Genomic DNA, 23,535 nt, shown 5'->3' with positions numbered 1-23,535 from the left:
AGTACCAGCTACTGTTGAACAGTCAGATATCAGAGTTGCACGGCTATTAAAGCAGGGGATGCCGGGAGGGGAGGGGGTGCGGGGGGGGGGGGGGGGTTCTCTGTATGGAGAGTATCCCCACCATGTTCTGGAAATTATGTGCAAGAAATTTCCTCTTTTATATCGCTCACTTTGTTTCTGGTTTTTGTTCTTTGCTCTGTTGTTTCTTCCAATCTCAATTTCAAAACTTGCTGGTCCATTTATCTGTAAGTTTTTTGTGTCAGCCTTGATTTTTTATTTTTTTTTATAATCTTTTCTGGACTTGCTGTACTGGCCTGTGGTGATACTTGTTTGTGTGTTTGTTTTTTTTACTTGCACTGTTGCATCTGAATGATTACAAAAAGGAGATTATAGAGAAGATGATGAACATGGAGAGAGAGAAAAAAAAAAAGAAAAAAAAATAGTATATGTTGTTTTATTTCTGTTTCTTGGTATTCCTTGTTATCATTGTCTGATATGTTCCTTGCCAAATGATATTCTGTTCTTAATTTTGAATTTGTATTTAAGTTTTAGATCTTCATTCTTGCTTTTGGGTTTTTTACAGAAGTATTGGATAATTGAGATTTTATGCACTCATCATTACAATTTTTATGAGAAATCTGTACATATTTATGTATTCCTCTTTTTTTGTAAATAGCATATTACTGTTTATTTTACCTTTTGTGATTTTTTTTTCAAATACATGATTATTTTATGAATTGGTTTTGATGTTTGTGAACTGAATAGTGCTGTTTATTTTATATTATTTTACTGGTTATTTTTTGTTTGTGATTTATTCAAGTACACATTTGAATAGTGCTGTTTATTTTATATTATTTTACTGGTTATTTGTTTGTTTGTGATTTATTCAAGTACACATTTGAATAGTGCTGTTTATTTTATATTATTTTACTGGTTATTTGTTTGTTTGTGATTTATTCAAGTACAGATTTGAATAGTGCTGTTTATTTTATATTATTTTACTGGTTGTTTGTTTGGTTGTGATTTATTCAAGTACACATTTGAATAGTGCTGTTTATTTTATATTACTGGTTGTTTGTTTGTGATTTATTCAAGTACAGATTTGAATAGTGCTGTTTATTTTATATTATTTTACTGGTTATTTGTTTGTGATTTATTCAAGTACAGATTTGTTTGATGGATAAGGTTTTCAAATATTTATATTTAGATTCACTTTTGTTTTATGATTAATAACACAGAGTTGGAATTTATTGAACCCAATATTACACTATTGAGTAAAATGCACAATCCAGAATTGATTTGATTCTGATCAATTCAAGCAAAAGAGTTAGCTTTACCAACTGTTGAAGACTGAAATGACAAATCAAAAAGAAATGGGGTTTGAACAATATCAGGCTGGCAGGCGCAGCAGCCAGATGGTTGAAGCGTCGGATTTTCAGTGCCAGGGTCCTATCAGGTGAAGAGCACAGATTTTTCTCTCGTCTCCCAGATCAACGTACACGCAGACCTACTAGTGCCTAATTCTGTTCCGTGTGTACACATGCAGTAGATGAAATTCACACATTAAAGATCCTGTAATCCATGCCAAGCTATAGAGTATGGTTTCCGTCACTGCAGGGTAAAAACGGTCATACGCATGAAAGCCCAGTCGTACATGCGACTGAATGTGGAAGTTGGAACCCAGAAAGGCCGATAGAAAGAGTGAACAGCTTGTCTAATCCTTTCATTGGTGATCAGCATGATATGATTTGACATAATACTTCATGAGGTTGATTACTTTTATAACTGACTGACATGACTTAATTTGACATAATGATACATCGTGTGTTTGCTGATTGCTTTCATAACCGACTGACATGGCATAATAATCAGATACCATGAGTTAGTTAAATGTTTTAAATTTGAAAAAGAAAGGTGCAGTGTTGTTGTTTTGATAAGGTATCAATGGAAAATTCTTTTAAAACTTTCTCTAATGTTGACATAATGAAATATGTGCATTTAAGGGCTTTGATTTGTATCCTTGTGATCTTAAGTCTTCTCAGTGCTTTTTCTTTTTACAGTTATGACAAAACAGAATGTATTTGTCTAAAAATATTACTTTGTGGCTTTGTTATGTCATTACAGATAATGTTGTGTTGTTGTTTTTTAATGTCTCCAGTTCTAACAAAATGAAATATGTAGATCAGGTTTTTTTCATTCATTTATTCTTTTTTCTTTTTTTTTAATTTACCTAAAATATGTTTATTTCTTGTACTCAGGCTATCTTTGCATTCATTTCTGGTTTACATGACATTATCTCCCATCTAACAGCTGTGAATTTTGCTTGTGTCATATATGGTTTGTTTCCATGTTACGCTAAGTAAAATCATTTATACACAATTCTCTGATCAGCTGATACCAGTTGTACATTTATATTGCATTTGTTGACTCATTTATGTGCTTAGGATTGCTTGATTTGGTTAGCTTAACGGTTATAAGATCTTTTTCTTTGAAGAAATGTTTGTAAAAAGTACTTATTTAGTGATGAGTTTTAATTTCCTATTTTGTTTCTGTTTTGTTATTGTTGGTTTGTTTTGGTTTTTACTTGTTAAATAAGGGTTTCATTCACCTTAATTTTGTGAGTGCGTTAGTGAACTTGTTTACATGTATCTACCATGGTAAAATATTGGCAATGAATGTATCTAAACTGTTTATTAGGCATGAGTTTATCATAACAGAATTTTTTTTTATTTGTTCTCAATTTATCTGAGATATTTCATGACAATATATTAAAAGTTTTAGTTTTATCAGTCACGAATCTCTAAACAGCCACCTTCACTTCCATATGTGTGAGACATTGTACAATAATTTACGAAGAAAAAAAAAGTGTAAGCTTTTATAATTATTCACAAATTGCAAAATAATAACCAACATATTGAAATATGTGAGACATTGTGCAGAGATACTTGAAATATTTCTTTTTTATTTATTCATATATTTTGTCCATTGGTGTATGATGTATGATTTTTTTTCATAATCATGAATCTCAAGACTACAAATTTTTTATGATATATTCATGACAGTCACCAATAGCTTCAGCATGTCTGAGACATTGCACTGTGATAATGTCAGGTATTTAAATGATTATCATGACTCTTCAAACCCCACTCTTCACTGACAGACATGGCATGCTTCGTTCAGCGTCTGGACCTGGAGATGTGGAGCAAGAGACACTAAGATAGGTGATGTGAAAATAATGCCAGCACATACGTGAGGATATCAGCTACTGATTGAAGCTGTTTACTTATGATTATAGCTGTGCATTTTGCTGTATTTATTGAAAACGGAAATTTTAGAAGTCCAGTGATTACTTTAGTATACAATCTGAACTCTTTTTTTTTTAACTTTTTTTTTTTTTTAAATACTAGATTTATTCAGTGGGTAGTTTGTAATCATACCATTTGGAGGTAAAATCTTTGCAGAGTGTGTTTGTTTTTGTAAATGCAATGCACAGCTTTATTATGTCAGAGTGATAACACGACCTTTCAGAATTTTTTTTTTTTTTTTTCTTCTCTCTTTCTGTCTCCATTTGTCAATTTTTTGTAGGATCCTTTCAGTCGCATCACATCAAGAAAGCAGAAGTAAACGGAAATGTGTTTTTGGCAACAAATCGGGTAAACAAAAAACAGTAGGCTGCAAAGTGAAAGTGCAAAGTGGCTCCTGTTAATAGGCAGTACAAAAGTAAACTGGTGCATTTTGGACTAAGTTGTTCTCTTTAGATACCAGAAGCAGCTAGCAAGCAGAATTAGCAGTAAATTGTACTCCTCATATGCGGCCAATCCTGGTTGTCTTCTTTCATGTATTTGATTCCAGAAACTTGCTCAATTTCTTCCAGTTTCTCTTTTGTTTTCGTCTTCTTTCTTTTTAAAAAAATAAGTTTTCATCTTCTTTCTTTTTTTTCTTTTTTTAAAAAAAGCTTTGGGGTAGGTTTTGGTTGGTCAGACTGTGAGAACATGATTGACTTCATTTGTGTGTTAGGGATGTAGTGCATGAGATATTATAGCTGGTGTCTTCATCCTGGTGACTTGGTTAACCAACTCTGGACTGTAGATGATTGGATTATTCTCAATTCATTATTTGTTCTGTGAGTTTGTGATTCAGACGGCAACTAACATTTGTTTCTGCTTTATCCTGTTCTGTGATTTTGATGAGATGTCTCTGCTTGCATGTGTGTGATCAGACAGCCAGATTTTTCTGCTTAACACTTGTTGACTGAACTTTCCAGGGATGTTTGGTGATTATGCATACATGGTTTGGGACTCGATGGAGTGTTGCTGCTGATTAGCTGATATTTTGAGGGTTTGGTTGTCAGATGTTTTTTTTTTTTTAATTTGTTAATAGTACAATTTGTGATGGTGGTATGTGCTTTTATGTGTGCATTTTGTTACGGTATGGTGACTGGATAGCTCCGGTTTATCTGGTGGTAGTTGATGGTTTGGTGACTGGACTCTGTCTGTTGTGCCTTGGTGGTTGAGCTCTGTGTTTTGACAGTGTCTGGATGACTGTGACAGCGTGTTGTCCAGCACTCAGCCCCCTCCTCTGGCAGCTATGTTCACCGGGCATTTTCATGTCCACTGCGTACAGACATATTTTGAAAAATAGCCCTTTCAAAGTCCCCTTCATGAAAGTGTGTTCATTTACAAGAGAGGACTGTTGCAAAAGGAAATCTTAACTAGGCAGTTTGAAAAGTTAATAACAAGGTCACTCTTTCTGTCAGAAGATGTAGCATGAATCTGTACATTCAATACATCTTTCTTCCATACATTTATACTTTTCCTCTGTTCTGTACTTTTTTGTTTTTCAAGTTGCTGACGTTGGGTAAATGGTGTTGTGATCAAGGAAGATGTTTTCATATTAATGATATTATGGGTACAGTCATTAGTGTCATCATAAAACATACACATGTTTCAGTATTTTATTGTTTTGACAGTGTTGGGATCTGACAAGGGACACAATGTGAGGCGGGTAGAAAGCAGAGCGGTGGCCTAGTGGTAATGTGTTCAACTGGGAAGCGAGTGTCCACAGCTTCGAGTCCTTTTTTCAGACCGGGATTTTTACTCCCCTCCTTCACTGGACCTTCACTTTGCTCACGTAAAATAACCCATGACAACAAAAAGTTTGTCCCTGGCAAATTCTGTTGAAAAATACGCTTTGACAGAACAGTATTCACTAGCAGACGAAAGGAAAAAGGGTGATGCTGCATTGTGGCTATGCACTCTCACAACGGTGAGGAGCCTGATTTTTCATGCAGAGAAATCTGTTCTGACAAAAAGTGATACAGTACAATACAGTTGTGGCATGGTGTTTGATGAACATGTGAGACTGTCACTATTCATGTCTTTCTCTGCTTGACTGTTCACAGCACATCAGTTTTTTGGACAAGGAGATGAAAGTGAAAGTTGACAGATTAGTGACTTATTGGCCATCTGTGCTAAAGATCACATTGTTGCCATGGGAACAGGAATAGGAGGCTTTTGGATACAAGTCAGTGCAGGAGTGATCATCACTGATCCATCTGGCATATTAACTCTCTCCATACGAACGGCGAAAGAGACGACGTTAACAGCGTTTCACCCCAATTACCATCATCAAAATATTGCAAGGGGAAGGCTCTTAAACTGAAGAGGTGAATGTTGACAAAGAACACCACAATTCTGACGACGGAAGCTAAAGGTTGGGTCATTCAGACACCCACTGAACATCCGAGGGGTCTGTGTAGAGGAGAAGAGAGGACTGGCCGTACTGAGTGAGTTAAAGGCTACGTTCATACCGCCATGCACGACTGTCATGGAACGTGAAAACATGGGAAAAGGTATTCTTATTTGCCTGCACGCTTTCAGTCCGTGAGCGGGAGGCTAGATGCTGCACATTTCTAGTTAGCATGGCGCTGACGAAGCGACAGAAACTGATTTGGTGATGGTGGTGGAAGAAAAACATAAAGCATCGTGCAGCTCGTCAATTTTCAGTACACCCAGTAAACAAATCACAGGAGTGTATGGAGAATATCATACTTTATTGCTTGAACTGCTGAAAGATGAACAGAAATTTGTGGAGTATCTGGGAATGACACCTGACATGTACAATCATTTGCTGGAGCTGTGTGCTACAGATTTTGAATTTGGAAAGAAACGAAATTTTATGAAAAGTACAGTCCCTTGGCCGGTACGCATGGAAAATAACTTGTCAGTATGAACGCATAGATCTCTGCCAGTAATAAAAAGGTTAGAATATGCCCGCATGACTCCTTTTCTGTTTGCATGCATGACTCTTTTTCCATCTGTATGCATGTAAAAATTGTGGCAGACACGCACAATTTTTGTGTGTGTGTGTAGGTGTGTATCAGTATGAACACCCTTCAGTGATGTAGTGATAATAGAGCCAGGATTTATCATGTCCACACATTGTTTTTTCATGTCCGCATGACAGTCAAGCTTGGCAGTAAGAACGCACCCCAAAGGGGGCTTTTGGGGATGATGAATTAAGCGGAATGGTTGGCGTCCTCAGCATGGCCCAGTCTTATTTGCCGTAAGGAGCGAAATGGTTGGGATACTTTGTCATGAACTGTGTTTTCTGGGTTTGTCTTAGTGGGTTTTTTTTAATTTTTTTTATAGATATGACAGTTTTGTGTTGATGCGGTTGAGCATTTGTATGGTTTGACAGTCCTGATATGGCCCTGTGCACTCAGCTGGACTGTAAACAACAAGAACAAGGAGGCTTTTTCTTTTGAATTACCATTATCTGTCGTATTTGATAACAAACAGGCATTTGACTCTTCTAACAAATCTGAAATCAGACCAGCGGTAGATTGGTAGTGGCAGTGATAAATATTATGGTGGATGTGATGCAGCAGTGTGAGACTGAAACAGAAAATCTCTGAGGCATCCCTAACAAAGTCAGGTCAGGTGTAAAAACAACTGATGAATGTCCACACAACATGAATGTCATAGGTGATGAAGAAGTTTCATAATTTGCTCTTGGCTTTTTAAGTCTTGTTCTTTGCAATTCTGTTCAGTGATTTTTTTTGATTTTTTTTTTCGTCATTTCTTTTTTCTGTGTTTTTTCTTTCTCATTTAGTTATCTTCTGTGTGTGTGTGGTTGTGGGGGCTTTTTGTTGTTTCCTTATTGATTTTGCATTATATTTGACTGTCCTTGCATTAACATTTTTTTCATTATCCTTTAAGAAAAATCTATTCCAATACCAATTTTAACAATTTTCTGTTGATGTAAATTAAATGCTGTAAAAAAAATATTTAGTGCATTATCCTTATATACATGTAGTGTGCTGTCTCAAGTTGAAATAAAATGAATGGTATTGTGGTGCAGCCTAACAAAAATGGATGGTATTAATTTGCTGATGGTCATGCATGTACGTACAGTCAGTTTAATTCATATAAGAAATAAAGGAAACAAAAACATGGTCGTATCCTGTGATTGTTTCCAGATAATAATTTTATTTCCTCATGAGGCAGTCACTTTACGAGCCACAGTAGCCAAGTTGTCATAGTTCATAATTATAAGTGATATATATGACAGTTAATGCCATATAAGCGGTATGTGACAGTTATCACAGTACAAGTGGTATAATTTCAACTTCAAACATAACTGTCAAAGCTAGGAAGAAGTTTTACCGTTGCACTGGCAGGGCAAATAATCCAAGTGTTCATATTCACAATCCGCAAAAACCTTTAACTTTTGAAGAAATGGGCATTGATGTGTTCTTCCTTAAGTCAAACATTGTTTCACTTTGAGTGATATTTGACGCATTTATGTGTGCAGGCATTTATGTGATTAAGAACTGATGAAGTGATTTTTTTGTGTGTGTGTGGAGTACAGTATGTCTGCTGCCTGTGCTCCCTATGTCTGCCTGGTTGTCACACAGTTGTTCCTCACATGGCTTGCAGCAGAAGAGGATGCTGAGAAAGAATTTCTGTATGCAATAACCTAGGAAGAATTGTTGAAACTGCGACTGTTTCCAGTACCTCACTGAGCCAGTTACCTTCACATTACTCATAATTTTAAAATGTTGGACTGTATATGTACTGATATTAGCTAAATTTTCAAAGCCAATTCATGTTTATAACCAAGTGTGAAACGTGTGAAATTGAATTTGTAGTAAATGTTTTACAAAGTGAAATCTTGACATTAAGTTTGCAGTGTATACATGTTTAATTAATAAGTGAACTTGTGAAATTTAGCTTGTGGTATAGGCACATGTATTCGAATTGGACATTTGTGAAGAGCTTGAACCAGGGAATTTGTGTATATTTTAAGATAAGTAAATATGCATAAAAGTGCTGCCACGAGTTTGTGTGCTTGTATGTGTGTGAGAGATTAACAGAGTTCTACACCATTTTTGTTGGTATACCAGAGAGATCAAAGTTCTTAATGAACTTCAGGTTGGAGAATATTGGGTACACAGAACATAATAGAAGATAGTTATGTATTTTGGTTGGGAGCTAAAGTAGAGAACATCTACAGAGTTTTTGACTTTGGAATGGTGGATAGAGCACCCAAAATGGAAACAAGGATCATGGGTTTATGTTGAACAAGTGCTAGGATTTTAACTACTCTACGTGCCTCTAGCAGAATGTATAGAGTGCTTCTTGTGCTTGTAAGGAGCTCTCCATACATAGCATGGAGGTACCATGTCAGAGTTTGTCGGGCATTGGGCTTCTGATCCAGTGGTCAGGATTTGAGGCCCTGTTTCAGAAGAGTGTGTGGGGAAAATACATAACTCAGATTTTCCCCCACTCCAGCCAGGTGTGAATGAGTACCTATGTTACTCATTTTCCATTGGTGTTTTTGCTTCCTTTCTACTCCTAATTCTTTTCAGCGCACTTCTTTTCAGTGTATTGCTAACACAAGTCCCCCAGAAGTTAAACGACACCACATGCAAAAAAGACTTATGAGGGACAGAGGCCCGTGTTCTCTCAGACAAGACATATCCTTCATGATATAATCAGAGAATGTAGGTAAACTTGATGGCATTACTGGGAAACATTGCATTGAGTCATATATGAACACTAAAGAATTGGTAATTAAAACAAACAACAACAAAAATGTGCACACACACACTCAGAATTCATATTGAAAATTGTCAACTTGAAGACAGAAGCAATCTGAATACGGACCCCTTCCCTTCCCCTTCCATCTCTTCCAGAGACACAGTCTGGCTCAGAAGTGCACACGGAGGTAGTTTTCACTGAGCGATCAGCCCTGTTGGGGGCAATCTGCACAGGCTGTGCCCGAAAAAAACTGTGTGGCGGGGTGTGGTGTGTGTGGTGGTGTTGGGAATTAGTTGGGGGTGGTGGGGAATGGGGGTGTGGTTGGGGGAGCGTGTGTGGGTGGGGTGGGGGAGTGCGGTATGGGTGAGTGAGGTGGTGAGGTATGGGATGCGGTGGTGAGGTGTGGTGTGGTGGGGAAGTGTGGGTGGTGAAGTGTGTGGTTGGAGGGCATGTTGAGGTAAGGGAGTGTGCGGGGGGGTGGCGGTGGGGGGGTTGGGGGGGGTTGTGGTGGACTGGGTGTGTTTGGTGGTGGGATGGTCACTGTGGGGTGTGGTGTGTGACGTGAGGGGGATTGGGGGGGGGGGGGGGGGTTATGTATGTGTTTGTGTGTGTGTGCTGTCCCCACCCTCACACAGAATTTCATGTGCACTTCAAAGCAGAGTAATGGCAGACCTCCATGAGTTATCACCTGCCTGACAAAATTCACCTCCTTACTATGTCAGGGAAGGAATCCAAGTGAAGGAAATATATTGGAATAACAGGATTGTCATGGAGAAAAAAAACACACAACTAGCACTCCACCATTTGTGCACTGATGTCCAAAACGTGATTGTTTTAAAAACTATTATTTATTTTATTATTTTAAAACATTTATTTTTTCAATTTCCATTTCATTCATTATAAAAATTGACTTTGTTCCCATTTATTTTAAATATTAGGGTGTAGCATGTACTGTGTATTGATCAGTCCAAACGCAGCTGATGCCTCAGAGAAGCTGAACTGATGTCATCACTGACCAATGTAAGGAATCAAAAGCAGCATGGACATTCCATGGTACAGGAAACTTATCAGTGGTCATCACAACACTATCAGCATACCGCTATGTCATTCAGAGAGCTTCCAGTTCACCGATGATTAGTTTTTATCTTTGTCGAAGGACAGTAATTCTGTGTCCTTCGACATTTCATTCGTTTCGCAGTACCTTCCCCTGACAATTCCAGGTGATCGACAACCACACGTTTTTCAAACGGTGATGCCCAAGCTAAACTTATTTTCTAAACAGAAACATAAAGACTTGGCTTTGTGGAGCAAACTAAGACACACATGCAGGTGGGACTGGGCTTTTGCACAGACGGAGCTGTGATGAATTGTGATGTCCTGTCTCCACCCATAATTCTTATGGGCCTTCTTGTGCCCGGTGCGACACGAAACTATCATGGTCAACTGGCTTCACGTAAAATATTTATAAAACCAAGAAAATGTTCATGACGTTAATGCCTTTGATCAATGATGTTTTTGTTTTGGATGTTGGGGGTGGGGTGGGGGGGGGGGGGGGTACAGTGGCCGGGGAAGTGGATGGGATGGCAGAAGAGATCGCCGAGGAAAGAAGTGGATGGGAAGCAGAAGAGATCAAGAAGGAAAAGAAAAACAACTGAAATAACAAAAAAACCCAATATATATATATATATATTTTTTTTTTTCCCCCCATCTCAGTGGAGTGCACACGAGAGCGAGCGGACTTGCACAACAAAGATGTATCACACTGGCCCTTCTTTCGCGAAGGCCATGCACACACCGAAGAACTCGCACACACTGAAACTAACCAATACGGTTTTGCACTGGGTGGGGGGAACAAGCGGAAATCGATCTTCTTGTTCTGAGCTTCACGTGTCCCGTACGGCGGGGTTGCAACTGTTGAAGAAGTATCAGTTCTGTCACGGGTGTCCTCTGTGGACTGGCTTTGTTTTTGTATGGCCTGACACCCTTCTTTTGCTTTTTGACTCACTTGTGTAAACAAAGTGAGTCTATGTTTTAACCCGGTGTTCGGTTGTCTGTGTGTGTGTGTGTGTGTGTGTCCGTGGTAAACTTTAACATTGACATTTTCTCTGCAAATACTTTGTCAGTTGACACCAAATTAGGCATAAAAATAGGAAAAATTCAGTTCTTTCCAGTCATCGTGTTTAAAACAATATTGGCCTCTGGGATGGGCACACAAAAAAAATAAAAAAATGAAGCCTAATTATATGCAAACTGCATTTACTGTTATATTTATATTTTTTGTATTCTCTAAACTTGGCACTTTGATCTGATATTCTGGCCCAACAACAAGAGCAGTCATTATTATCATTTTTTGTTCAAACAGGAACTTCTTTTGCTAAGCATGGAAGTTTTATTTATTTTGCAAACGTTTTGGTGCAGATAGTAAAAAAGGGAAATTACTCTGTAATTAATGCTAGGAGACTTAATTTGCTTTAAACTGATCTTTCTCATCTTAAACATTACATTTTAAAATTATACTCAATACATAAAAAGCTTGGATTTAAAAAAAAAATTTTTTAAGTGTATCACAAGTGAGTCTTGAAGGCCTTGCCTCTTTTTTTCTTTTTTTTTTTTTTGTTGGCTTTTTTCATGTGCAGTGCGTGATGCATAACTACCGTTGTTCGCTCACGACTCGAGGGCGGTTCAAGGACAGCAGGCTGGAGATGAAGAGAAACGGGTGTCATCACCTGGCTGTGTGACTGGCCTTGGTCATTTCACATAATATTTTGTTTGTTTGTTGTTGTTTTTTTTTGGCATTTGTATTTCTCAGTTTTATCACAACAGATTTCTCTGTGTGAAATTCGGGCTGCTCTCCCCAAGGAGAGCGCGTCGCTACACTATAGCGCCACCCAATTTTTTTGGTATTTTTTCCTGCGTGCAGTTTTATTCGTTTTTCTTATCGAAGCGGATTTTTCTACAGAATTTTGTCAGGACAACCCTTTTGTTGCCGTGGGTTCTTTTACGTGCGCTAAGTGCATGCTGCACACGGGACCTCGCTTTATCGTCTCATCCGAATGACTAGCGTCCAGCCCATCACTCAAGGTCTAGTGGAGGGGGAGAAAATGTCGGCGGCTGAGCCATGATTTGAACCAGCGCGCTCAGATTCTCTCGCTTCCTAGGCGGATGCTTTACGTCTTGGTCATCACTCAATATATATCCTTTAGTGATAGTTGAAATGTTGACCTAACCCCCTCCAGTTCTTTCCTCTTATTCCGAGTTTCCTCACTAAACCGTGGTCAGTAATGAATAACGAGTTGTGATCAACCACTATGAATGTAGTCAATACCTGTGTGTTTTGATCAGTCCTTATGACTGTTGTTTGTGATCCATGCTGTACAGTTGACCACGCTGAGACTGCAAGTTCAACCCTTACCCAAACAGCCCCAACGACCCTCCAGTGGGTGCCTGCACATGTAGGCCTCCCAGGCAACGAGCGTGCAGACCACCTTGCTAAGGAAGGAAGCCAGCTCACACAGCCAACCATTCCTGCCACGTATGAGGAAGCAAAAACTCTCCTGCGCAGCAGATTCCGAAGAGGCTGGGTCACCCTGAACGGAGGCTACCAGGCACACCAAGATCCCATCAGGACACTGGAGAGAAGACACCAGACTACCATCTACCGCCTTCGCACAGGTCACTGCGGCCTCCGAGCACACCTGAAGAGGATTGGAGTCGCAGCCACATCCCTATGTGATTGCGGCCAGGCTGACCAGACCCCATCCCATATTCTCCAAGACTGCTCCCTGTATGAGAAGATGCGGCAGTAGTCCTGGCCTGGGGGTGCTGACCTCAACACCAAGTTCTGGGGGACGGCAGCCGATCTTCACCGGACGTCCGAGTTTGTGGCATCCCTCGGACTTCGACCCTGACTGCGTAGCTGTCGAACGCAAAGAAGAAGAAGAAGACCACGCTGAGACTGCATGTAGTCCTCATCGAGTATTACCGATCCCACTGCCAGTGTTTGACCAAGGACCGTCGATCGTTTGGCCAGAGGAAAGAAAAGGGTACAGTAGTCTCACGCAGAATGAAACACAGAATAAAACGTGACCCAGTTGCTGGATTTATTCCTCACGTGACGCTCTCCACCTCAGTGTCTGTCTCTGTCTCTGTGCGTGTTTGTTTGTTTGTCTGCCTCAGTGTCTGTCTCTCGAGCTCGCTTTGACATGCGGTGACCGAATCTGTCGCATGTGTTTTTGTGATATACATGTATGTTGTCCGCTAAATTTCACTGTTCTACTTGCAGTTTGTATTTATCACATAGACAACTTCACCCAATAATAATAAAATCTATGAGTCAGATTCTGATAAAAGTTCTGACCTTTTGTTTCTCAGTGCAACGGTAACTTAAGTTAGGCTACTGTAAGTAATTTGTCGTCATGGTATATTGTCAAATACAGGACCAGCACATTATTTATAAATCTTATTCTCTTTCACAATATCTCTTTTTCAAGTTCAGACTCACTGAATTGATTGATATAGATCATGGTACTTACGTAGCGCCTATCCTCAGTCGGAGACCAAACTCTAAGCGCTTTACAAACACGGGTTCATTTGCAAAACCAGTCTGCCTATCTGGGTAGAAGCGACCCACGCCGGCTGCCACTGGGCGCTCATCATTCGTTTCCTGGCTATTTCCTAATTCTATTGTCAATAATTAATTAAGATGTAGGGTATATTCTAATTCTGCATTAAAATGTTTTTATTATTACTTTCTATTTAGTTGTACTTTATAGATATTGTCAACACTGAGTATACAGGGGACCTAAAGTATATCGTTGCTATAGATGCCGTTCTGCACACCACATTGGAGCCCAAACCGGCACCACTGAATGGACGGCTATGGAGCTTCCCTGCACTGGGTTTGTGCAGAGTCTCCGGCCTCTTTTGACGAGCCTTTTGGCAGTGACCAGTAAAACATTGATAGTTCTCTGTGGGCTGGAACTGCAGCAGAAAGAGCCAGAGTGTGACCGTGGATGGGAGATTCAGTATCGATCAGCACTGGTGTATGAGTTATGCCACAGAGTCAGTTATTAACTGGGCTAGGGATTTTTTTTTTTTTAATCCCACGCATACAGGGTTCACAAGTTCAGTAAAGACCACTTGAGATTGTGCAGAATTTTTTTTCATGGGGGCATGATGAAATAAAAATTTTAAAAATAGGAAGGAAAAAAATCAGTTTCAGTTTCAGTAGCTCAAGGAGGCGTCACTGCGTTCGGACACTCCCATATACGCTACACCACATCTGCCAAGCAGATGCCTGACCAGCAGCGTAACCCAACGCGCTTAGTCAGGCCTTGAGAAAAAAAAAAGAAAAAAAAAGAAAAAGAAAAAAGGTGAATAAATAATAGATAAGCTTACATAAATAAATAAATAATAATTATAATATAAAAAAGGTAGTAGTAGTAGTAATAATAATAATAATAATAATTTAAAAAAATCAATATTCGGCAAACACCGGTGTATGCAGCCAATGCAATGAACTTCACTCATAACCAGGCATGCTTTCTTGCACATGCACTGCCCCCGTTTTCTTTAAACTATGAAAAAAAACACAACTCTCGTTTGTAAACCATTGAATGACTCAGTTGTTCTCACTGAAACATTGAATCAGTCAAACGCGTTTCTCAAGTTGTCCATCCGTCGATCGTGCACTTCTGCTTGAAACTGACAGCCTTAAATACTATAATATTCAACTAACGAGAGGCCAGTGCATGGTAGACCACTTTATGCAGCATGTATAATCTAAATCATTTATCGATTAAAAAAAAGTTTTTTTTAATTTCTTTAATGGCCCTTAACTTGCTGTGAAGTCTGTATTTGATGGTAGGACAATGAACAATGAAGAATGGTCATACCCGGCAGTGGTGACACAACACATAATTATTGTCCGGCTCAAAGACCTCAAAATTGCTCAGTGCAAGAGGGCAACCAACAACCAATCATCATCAAGAACGGCATTGACAGTAAACCTCGTTCGAGCACACCAATTATTTACCGGCACAACACTTTTTTTTTGTCACTGGACATCATAACGACAGGGCTGCCACTTCATGACATAACACGCCTATCCACATGTCACACACACACACACACACACACACTCTTTTTCTGTGTCTCAAACGATACTCGGCATTTATTTGCCTGTTAATATAACAAGCGCGTTGGGCGCTACGCTGCTGGTCATGCAAGCATCTGCTTCAAGTTAGCAGATATGGGTTTGTCCGAACGCAATTATGCCCACTTGAGTAACTGAACTGTAAATATAGTTGACAGAAACAACTTTTGCTTGGTAACCGAATTGCTCAGATTGTTCTCCTGCAGTTTATTTTAAAAGAGGTTTTTCCATCGACTGACTTTGTGGGAGAAAAATCTGCTGTGGGTGGACAGCTGAAGGGAACTAAACGCAGCGTAGTTAGGATATGATGGAGTTATGTCCCCTCCGTGGTCTGTGATTTGTCACCACTGTTCTAAAAATAGGTGGTGTCACAGCTTTGGAGAAAAGCGGCATTTTGATCGTTTATGACTATTGAGACAAAGTCCACGATTTCCGCGAAATCTCGCAGTCATAAAGTGGACAGGAAGGAAGTAGTACAAACACCACACACCCCACTCAAATCCGCTACGAAAAACATGTACATTTCACACGATGTGAATGACTCTTGATCTATTCACGATGTTGTGGGTTTACCCACACCATAGCATGCACTTTGCAGAGTAAGAATGAAAACGACAAAAAGTAGAAAATTACCCATGACAGGAGAGCAGGAAACATAAGTTGTGCAGTTGGAAATCCTGCATGAGTGTTTCCTGATACACGGAAAGACACTTTATTTGGTTTTGAACGCTCCTTTCGGTTTCGTCCCCAAAGTGCCACTGTTGCTTCTGCTCCAACGTCTTAGCAGACGCAACAAGTTGACAGCAGCCAATGGAAGGTGCGCAGCAGCAGTGGCCGCGTTCCTACAAGGTACACGGAAGCAGTCGTGGATGATGGCGTTATATTCAGGAACTGGTTGACAAGTTTGTTTTGGTAAGTTGACTGGTTGTTTAATTTGAAGTCAGAGAAGAAATGGAGTAGGAACCGCGGTCAGAGGCCAAGATTTGACAAGGATTATATGTAAACTGAAAGGAGATACACTAAGAGAAAGGAAGGAGACAAAATGATAAGGGAAGATCATCTGTCGTGACGAGGCTTGATCCGTTGACAGTGACATCTTCAATCTTGATACGGAGTTGAGTCGTCTTTCAGAAAACAATTCAGACATTAACCCGGAGCTGCAGAGTTCTGTGAATCAGCAGTGTCTGTACATTTTTTTAAACTTTTCATAAGATCGGTGAATAGAAACTTACAGGCGATTGTTTGGGAACATAAGTTGTAACGGATACAATTACAATCAGAGGCCGGGGAGGGAAAGACTCGTTTACTTTTTTTTATTTTTTTTTTTTAAACTCTCAAGTTTCTAGAAATTTAAGTGAAAATCGACAACGACAGTGCTTACTTGTCGGGGGCTAAATGCAGGAAGTTCTGAGATGAAAGCTGCGTAAAACTGATCCGAAAGCTTGAAGACATCCGTTACATGCTTAAGAAGGTTAGATCTGGACAGGTGTTATTTTAAATGATTTTTTTGTTATCCTGGTTATCTGTAACTGTGTACTGTATAATGGTGTATTGTCACATGTTACAAATAGAAATACTTTTTAAACCAACGTGAAGGTTGGTACTTGGAATGAAAATAAAGAAAAGATAAAAAGGAGCCCTGTGAAGTTCAGAAAAATATAAATGATCTTTGGTGTGACAGTTATTTTGAGGTTTAAATATCTAAAAATTCATTTGGTTGACAGTGTAAATGGCAGGGCTGTATGTTATATTTCTTAAAACACACACACAAATGCACAGACACAGACAGACACACACACACGCACGCACACAAATGCACACACACACACACACAATTATATATATTCTGATATCGAATTCATTGTCAACTAGTCCTGGTTAATAGGGTATCTGAAGGCTAGGGCTGTTTTGGTCAATTGTATTTCTGGGGACTGCTACAGCAGCCAGATTGGTTTAATTGTAGACCTGAAAACACTGATGGGAACCTTTTTTTTCTTTATTTTTTTTCGCTGGGACATCTCTCAGTCATAAGTGGCACATTTCATCAGTTGATTGATATGACCGCTAAAACTGAAGAAGAGCCTTGCTCAGATTGAGATAACACTTGCTGGTGTTTGTAACATTTAAGCTTAATCAGTTTCAATTTCAGTTTCAGTAGCTCAAGGAGGCATCACTGCGTTCGGACAAATCCATATACGCTGCACCACATCTGCCAAGCAGATGCCTGACCAGCAGCGTAACCCAACGTGCTTAGTCAGGCCTTGAGAAAAAGAAAAAGAAAAAAAGGGGTGAATAAATAATAGATAAATACATAAAAAAATGCCACTGCTAATAATATGTATGAGGTGCAAAAACTTGATGAAGTCAACTATAAGCGTACATAAATAAATAAATAATAATTGTAATATAAAAAAGTAGTAGTAGTAATAATAATAATAATGATAATAATAATGATAATAATAAATAAATAAAAAAGACAACAATGATGATAAATAAACAAATAAATGTAATACATGGAGACTGACACACATTCACACATACACCCACATATGCATAACAGATATGTACCAAACATGCAGTTTCACAGATATGAAAGCACAGTCAAATACACCTCTTAATCAATAACAGGTAAGAAAATTATTTGGACAAAAAAAATACTTGTCAAAAGGTGCGTCTGTTAAGTGGATGATACTGGGGTTCGTGATCCATGTTTCCCCATTCAAGTCCAAAGCACTGACTCGTCTCTTGGTAAACTCCAGTCATTGAGTGAGGGAGGGAACTCTCTATGTGACATTTTTAAACACTTCTGCTAGGGGGTTGACCACAACCTCCTTAGATCATTCCTCGGTGTGTTGAATTGCCAGTGTGACTGGCGCCAGTTCTGTGTGTGAAAATTTGGACAGCTGTCCCTTGGGGTCTTGAGACAAAATGAGAGTGCAGAACCATATAGATTTTTACTTTGGTTTCAGTTATTTACATTTTGTTCACCTGTCAAGTGGATTTCATAATAGAATCTTTGTTGGGAAACCCTTTTTTGGTGTCATATACTGTACCATGTCAAACTGATGCAAACTAGGCCTATTGGTTTGCTCTGCTTGGCCAAATTTCGCGCGGCTAACAGTGAAAAGACGGGCCCACCGCTCTCAGCCAATCAAACGCCTCTAAAAACTATAAGCGCTTAATCATTCCTTTGGCCAAGGCTCTCCACGCCATCTTGTCAGGTTTACGCTCTGTCTCGTCTTACGCTTTTTTCGGCTATTCAGCGTATCCTTTTGGCCTTATTTTGTTGCATGCGGCTTGTGTTTATTGTATTCTTACATTCTGTGTACTCGATTCGACTCGGCACCCTCGATTCGTTCGATTTTTTCTGCCTCTAAGTCGATCCTGTCTTTCCTTTCTCTGTTGGGGGTCGGATTTTCGCTGGGTGCCTAAGCGCGGGTTCCATGCCTCGTGTGCCATACCACGAAGGCTGGGGATCATGATGCTGGGATTGAGACTCGGTAAGAGACTCTCCCAGGCCCGGAGCTCATGATTCCTCCCGATACGGACCGCGGCGATGCGTCGTTAGACGCTGATCGCGGAGGCGACGTTCGTACCAGTAAAACGGTCATGAAGGGGACCGGGGGGAAAGAGGTATGAGCGTCGCCTCCCGAGGTGTCCCAGCGCGAGGCAGGGAGAAGGGTGAATGACAAGTCATCTCCGTGCTGTGGGGACTCGCAGCTAGGCGCGGACTCCCAAGGGGAGGCCGCGCCCGGCCATTACCCGGGTCCCCACTCGGAGACGGCCCTCACGTGCCCCATTGTTGTTCCCCCTCCTCCCTTCTCTGTCGACCCCCCTCCCCCACCTCCTTTTGGGGGGGGAGAAAAATTTGGTTCCGGGGGGGGATCTCTACTTTGCCCACCCCGGGCCAAGCCACCCCAGTCTCCCCACGGGAGGGGATTCGGGGCGCGTGGCAACCTGCTCGGCAGGTCTTCCCGCTATCCGGCCGGTCTCCCCTGCTGGGGGAGGCCTGTGCGTGTCAGGCGGTTCCGGGCAGTCAGCCCGCTCGTCTTCGGGCGGGACTGACACCCAAGTCGGACCTGACCTCCCTCCGACTTGGCCAGGTTGTTCCCTTCATGGAGGTCAACGCACCAGTGACCCTTGGGGTTCGGGTCACAGTATGGCTGGTGCCCACGGGTGGTTACCCCCATTCTACCCGTACTGGGGCGCACCTAGGGTGCACACTGGGTTGCCGGGAGCACCAAGGGCCAGCCCCTTGTCCGCTCCCCACCAGACCCAACCCAGCACATCTCACAGGGTGACACACACAGCCCCGACAAGTGGGATCGACTTCTTGTCGGTCAGGTCGAGCTCCTCGACCAATATTGCCACTCTGTCCACAAATCGGGCCTCTGTCAACCCACAGGTGACCTCCACGGTCACAACGGCCTCCTTGTCAGGACCGACGGCTGCTCAGGGGCCCTACTCGGCCCGGCGGAGCCGGCAGTCCCCACCTGCCCAGCCCTCGGTCCTACAGTGAGATGAGTGGGTGTTTGTCCCCACACAGCACTCGTGGGTCACTCTTGCATCCAGGGACGCCCTCTCTGAAAAGGTGTGGCACCCACCATCCCAAGCATGGTTGGACCTACGGTCTACACGCTCCCCACCCGCTTCAGGTGTCAAGGACATAACAGTGGCGGCCATGGTCCCGGCTCGGGATCGTCCCAGCTCATCCCGCTGGGCTGACCACAGCTCACAGGACGCCCCAGTGGGTACATCCACTTGGGATGGCACCCAGCAGGGGATGGACTGCGAACTAGAGTGGGAGCCCCTGTCTTCGGATGAGGACGAACAAGCAGATGAGCACTCTTCGCCCACATCCCAGGGGGGACAGATTGAGCCCATGCCTCCCTAGAGACCAGCCTGAACCAAACTCGGACTTTGCCGAGCTCGAACTGACCCTCCCCAATAGGGTCACGTAGGCCGAATCAGTCCCTCAGGCTACTTTGTTACCCTTGACCCTCCTTACGCCATGTGACTCTAACTCCAGAACCACAAGGCAACTCAGAGTGCCAGAAATGGTGCAGGTATGGCTTAATAAGCCAGCCCGCACTGTCAGGGGTGCTGCTTCCATCCCTCCTCCAGGCAGGGAGTCCCTCTCTGCCCCGGGCGCCTTTTCCCTGGGAAAGTTTCTTAAAGATTCCTCCAAGGGAGGGGTGTGGTCCTGGTACACACAGGACCACCCTGCCTACAGCGGAGCAGAGCCCTCCGCACAGGACAGGATGTTGGTCTCACAGCGCACCACCTTCCCCACTTCAGCTAACCTATCCTTTAAAACGTTAGCAGAGTGGGACAAATTGGCCCGCCGCTGCCCCCTTGAGGTTTCCACGGCGTACACCTTCGACACGTTCCTTCACAGGGCCAATGAGCTGTGGGAACAGTGTCCGGTTAATCAGGACAAGGGGTCTCCTTCCTCTGTCCCGCCGGGCCTCTTCACCGACCAGAGGTTACACGCTTTTGGCAATAGGGTAGCATCTGGTCTCACGGCAGCTGCAGACACAGCTACCAGCCTTCACTTCAGTACTGTGCTAGCGCGGCGTGATGCCATTTTCAGCCTCTCTAACATTCCTGTGGAGGAGAGGGCTGCCCTGCGGTCCATCCCAGCACAGCAGCACTCCCTCTTCGGCCAGTTCCCGCCCCATTTTGTCAGCCACAGGGCAGAGACAAACAGGGAGGTGGCCTCATATTTGGCCCACACCTCTCATGGGCTCCAGGGTTCTATGCCATTGAAGAGACCGGCCACCAGGGCCCCTCCATATACCACGCCGCCTGTCAAGGCAGCGTGTGCTGAATCAGGGGCAGAGGAATAAACCACCTTATGTCCGTCCAAGCCGACCGGCCATGCCCAAGGCCAGAACTGGCAGAAGGCAGCACCCCCAATGACTGGGCCCCGATTCAGCACCGCCAGTCGTTCAGCCCCTCCAAGTAGGAAACTTGTCCCGGCATGCACATCAGTGGTGTGCTCTGGGACTCAACGACGGGATTATGTCGGTGCTAGAGTCGGGGTACATGCTGTCTTGGGTGGAGGACCTCCCCCCTCTAAGATCCACTCCTCCTCCTTAGGTGCCCAGCTCGACGGAGCAGGAGAGCGTCCTAGAAAAAGAGATATCACACCCACTCCTCATGGGGCTATATCTCAACTCTTGGACCCGGGCCCCGGTTTTTACGGCTGGTTGTTGGTGATTCCAAAGGTCTCGGGAGGGTGGAGACCAGTTTTGGACTGGTCCCCCCTCAACAAATTCCTCCCCAAAATCAAATTCAAGAGGGACACACAGGCACAGATTCGGGAGACCATCCAACAAGGTGATTGGCCTACCTCTATCGATCTGGAAGATGCTTATTTTCATATACTCAACCATTCGGCATCCCGTCGGTACCTGATGTTCGTGTGGAGGGACAAGGGGTTCCAGTTCCCGGCCCTCCCATTTGGTCTGTCCCTTGCCCCTTTCCTGTCTACCAAGGTGGTGCGGGAATTGGTGTCCATCGTCCGCTCGGAATCCATTTGTCTCTGTGTGTACCTGGACGACTTGCTTATCCTGGCCCAGTCGCAGGCCCTGTGCCTGAGTCATACGGCCAGACTTCTAGACCTTTGCTCCCAACTGGGCTTCCTCATGGACCAGCAGATATGCGATCTGTCCCCACGTCAGTCCTTCAACTTCTTAGGGATGAGATTTGACACGTGGTCTATGATAGTCTCTCTGGCGCCAGATCACTGGGACCGTCTGGCAGTCCTCCTCAGCCACTGGCGCCACTCCTCCCAAGATACAGCGCAGACACTTTCTTCCCTCTTGGGCATGATGGAGTCCACGGCACCTCTCATTCCCCTGGACAGGGTTCTCAAGCGCCCTCTCCAGAGGGCACTGAGGTTACGCCGGTCCCAGAGCACTCGGCCATGGGATACCCAGATATGTCTGGGCGAGTGGTTCCTCGAGGTGACATCAGAGTGGTTAATCACCCCCCTTCGGACACAGGGGGTGCCCTTAGCCCCACCTACTCTTCAGGTGGCACTCTTCACAGACGCCTCCTCCCTGGGCTGGGGAGCCCACATGGACTCACTCTATGCAGCAGGGACTTGGTCCCCGGAGGAGCGCCTGTGCCACATCAATGTTCTGGAACTGGAGGCAGTTCGCAGGACTCTCCTGCACTTCATGGGGGAGGCCACTGGCAAGACCATCCGCTTGTTCACGGACAAGACGACGGTCGCATGTTATGTGAACAAATGGGGGGAGCGCACTCGGCAGACCTCTCCATGCGGACTGAGGCTCTCCTCCGTTGGTGCCACAGCAAGGGCATTGCACTTTCAGCGAGACACTGAGCAGGAAAAACCAACTTCTTGGCAGATGCTCTTAGCAGGTCCAAGAGTGTCATACGCACAGAGTGCACCCTGGACAAGGACAGCCTTCAGGGGGTGTGGGAACAGTGGTTTCGGCCGATGGTGGATCTTGAGACTTCCCACTTCCGTCTCTTCGGTTGCCGACCCAGAAGCGTGGGCAGTGGATGCTCTCTCTCTAGATTGGAGCAGTCTGATTGCCTCCGCGTTTCCTCCCTTTCCAATTCTGTCCAAGGTGATACGGAAAGACAGATTGGAACACCCGCAGCTGATCCTCATTGCGCTGAAATGGCCAGTCCAGACCTGGTTTCCGGACCTTCAGTCCCTGACACATGTTCCCACCCCTGGAACTTGAAGCCAAATCTTATCTGCTGAGGCAGCGTCGCTCGGGCACTCCGCATTCCAATCCTCAACTGCTCCACCAGCACGCATGGCTGCTGTGCGGTCAGAACTGTCAGCATCACCATTGAAGTCCTCAACCCCTCGGTCGGCCTCTGTGTCGGCTGTGCTGACCAAGGGGTGTGCCTCCTCTGACCTCCTCTCCATAGTCACCAGAGCAAGGAGGCAGGGAACGGAGACTTTGTATGACTTTCGCTGGAAGAAATGGTTGCGGTGGTGTACAGCTCAGGGCATTACCCCTACGAACCTTACGAGCATGCAGCTGGCCAACTTTCTGGCCCTCTGCTCCTCGGTTCATCCTGTCTGCTAGTTCTGTGCGAGGGTACAGGTCTGCCTTCTGTACCACAAACAGCTTGGTGGTTCCGCCTTTGAAGCGGATTGCCTGCTCAGAGAGGTGGCTAGGGGTGCCCCTCTGAAGGAAGCTAGAGACCCCAGAAGAGTGCCCCTCTGGGACTTGTTCCTGGTGCTGGATTTCATTCGAAAACAGCCCTTCCTACCATTGGGGACTATTCCTTTTGACATCCTCACCCTCAAGACCACTTTCCTTCTGTGGCTGGCCACAGGCAGTC

General features: G+C 43.3%; 2 protein-coding genes across 6 annotated transcripts in view; both read left to right on the top strand.

Annotated features, from left to right (window-relative positions):
• Positions 1 to 13,050, top strand: part of LOC143284164 (large neutral amino acids transporter small subunit 1-like) — a 69,458-nt gene extending 56,408 nt beyond the window's left edge. Inside the window, exon 12 of the mRNA XM_076590826.1 lies at positions 12,423 to 13,050. The gene's annotated coding sequence lies outside the window, so the exon portion shown is untranslated. The remainder of the gene's footprint in view (positions 1 to 12,422) is intronic.
• Positions 13,051 to 15,795: 2,745 nt separating this feature from the next.
• The window catches only part of LOC143283736 (arf-GAP with Rho-GAP domain, ANK repeat and PH domain-containing protein 2-like), a 137,081-nt gene continuing 129,341 nt past the window's right edge, over positions 15,796 to 23,535 (top strand). For 2 of the 5 annotated variants that reach the window (XM_076590026.1, XM_076590024.1), the window contains exon 1: positions 15,797 to 16,110. The gene's annotated coding sequence lies outside the window, so the exon portion shown is untranslated. Of the gene's footprint in view, positions 16,111 to 23,535 lie in introns of all 5 variants that reach the window. The other 3 variants (XM_076590028.1, XM_076590029.1, XM_076590030.1) reach the window with 3 other exon arrangements.

Source organism: Babylonia areolata, chromosome 7, assembly GCF_041734735.1.
Source record: "Babylonia areolata isolate BAREFJ2019XMU chromosome 7, ASM4173473v1, whole genome shotgun sequence".
In the NCBI taxonomy this organism is placed as follows: domain Eukaryota; kingdom Metazoa; phylum Mollusca; class Gastropoda; order Neogastropoda; family Buccinidae; genus Babylonia; species Babylonia areolata.
The sequence above is the reverse complement of the archived record's forward strand: the minus strand, read 5'-3'. Positions and strand labels throughout refer to the sequence as shown.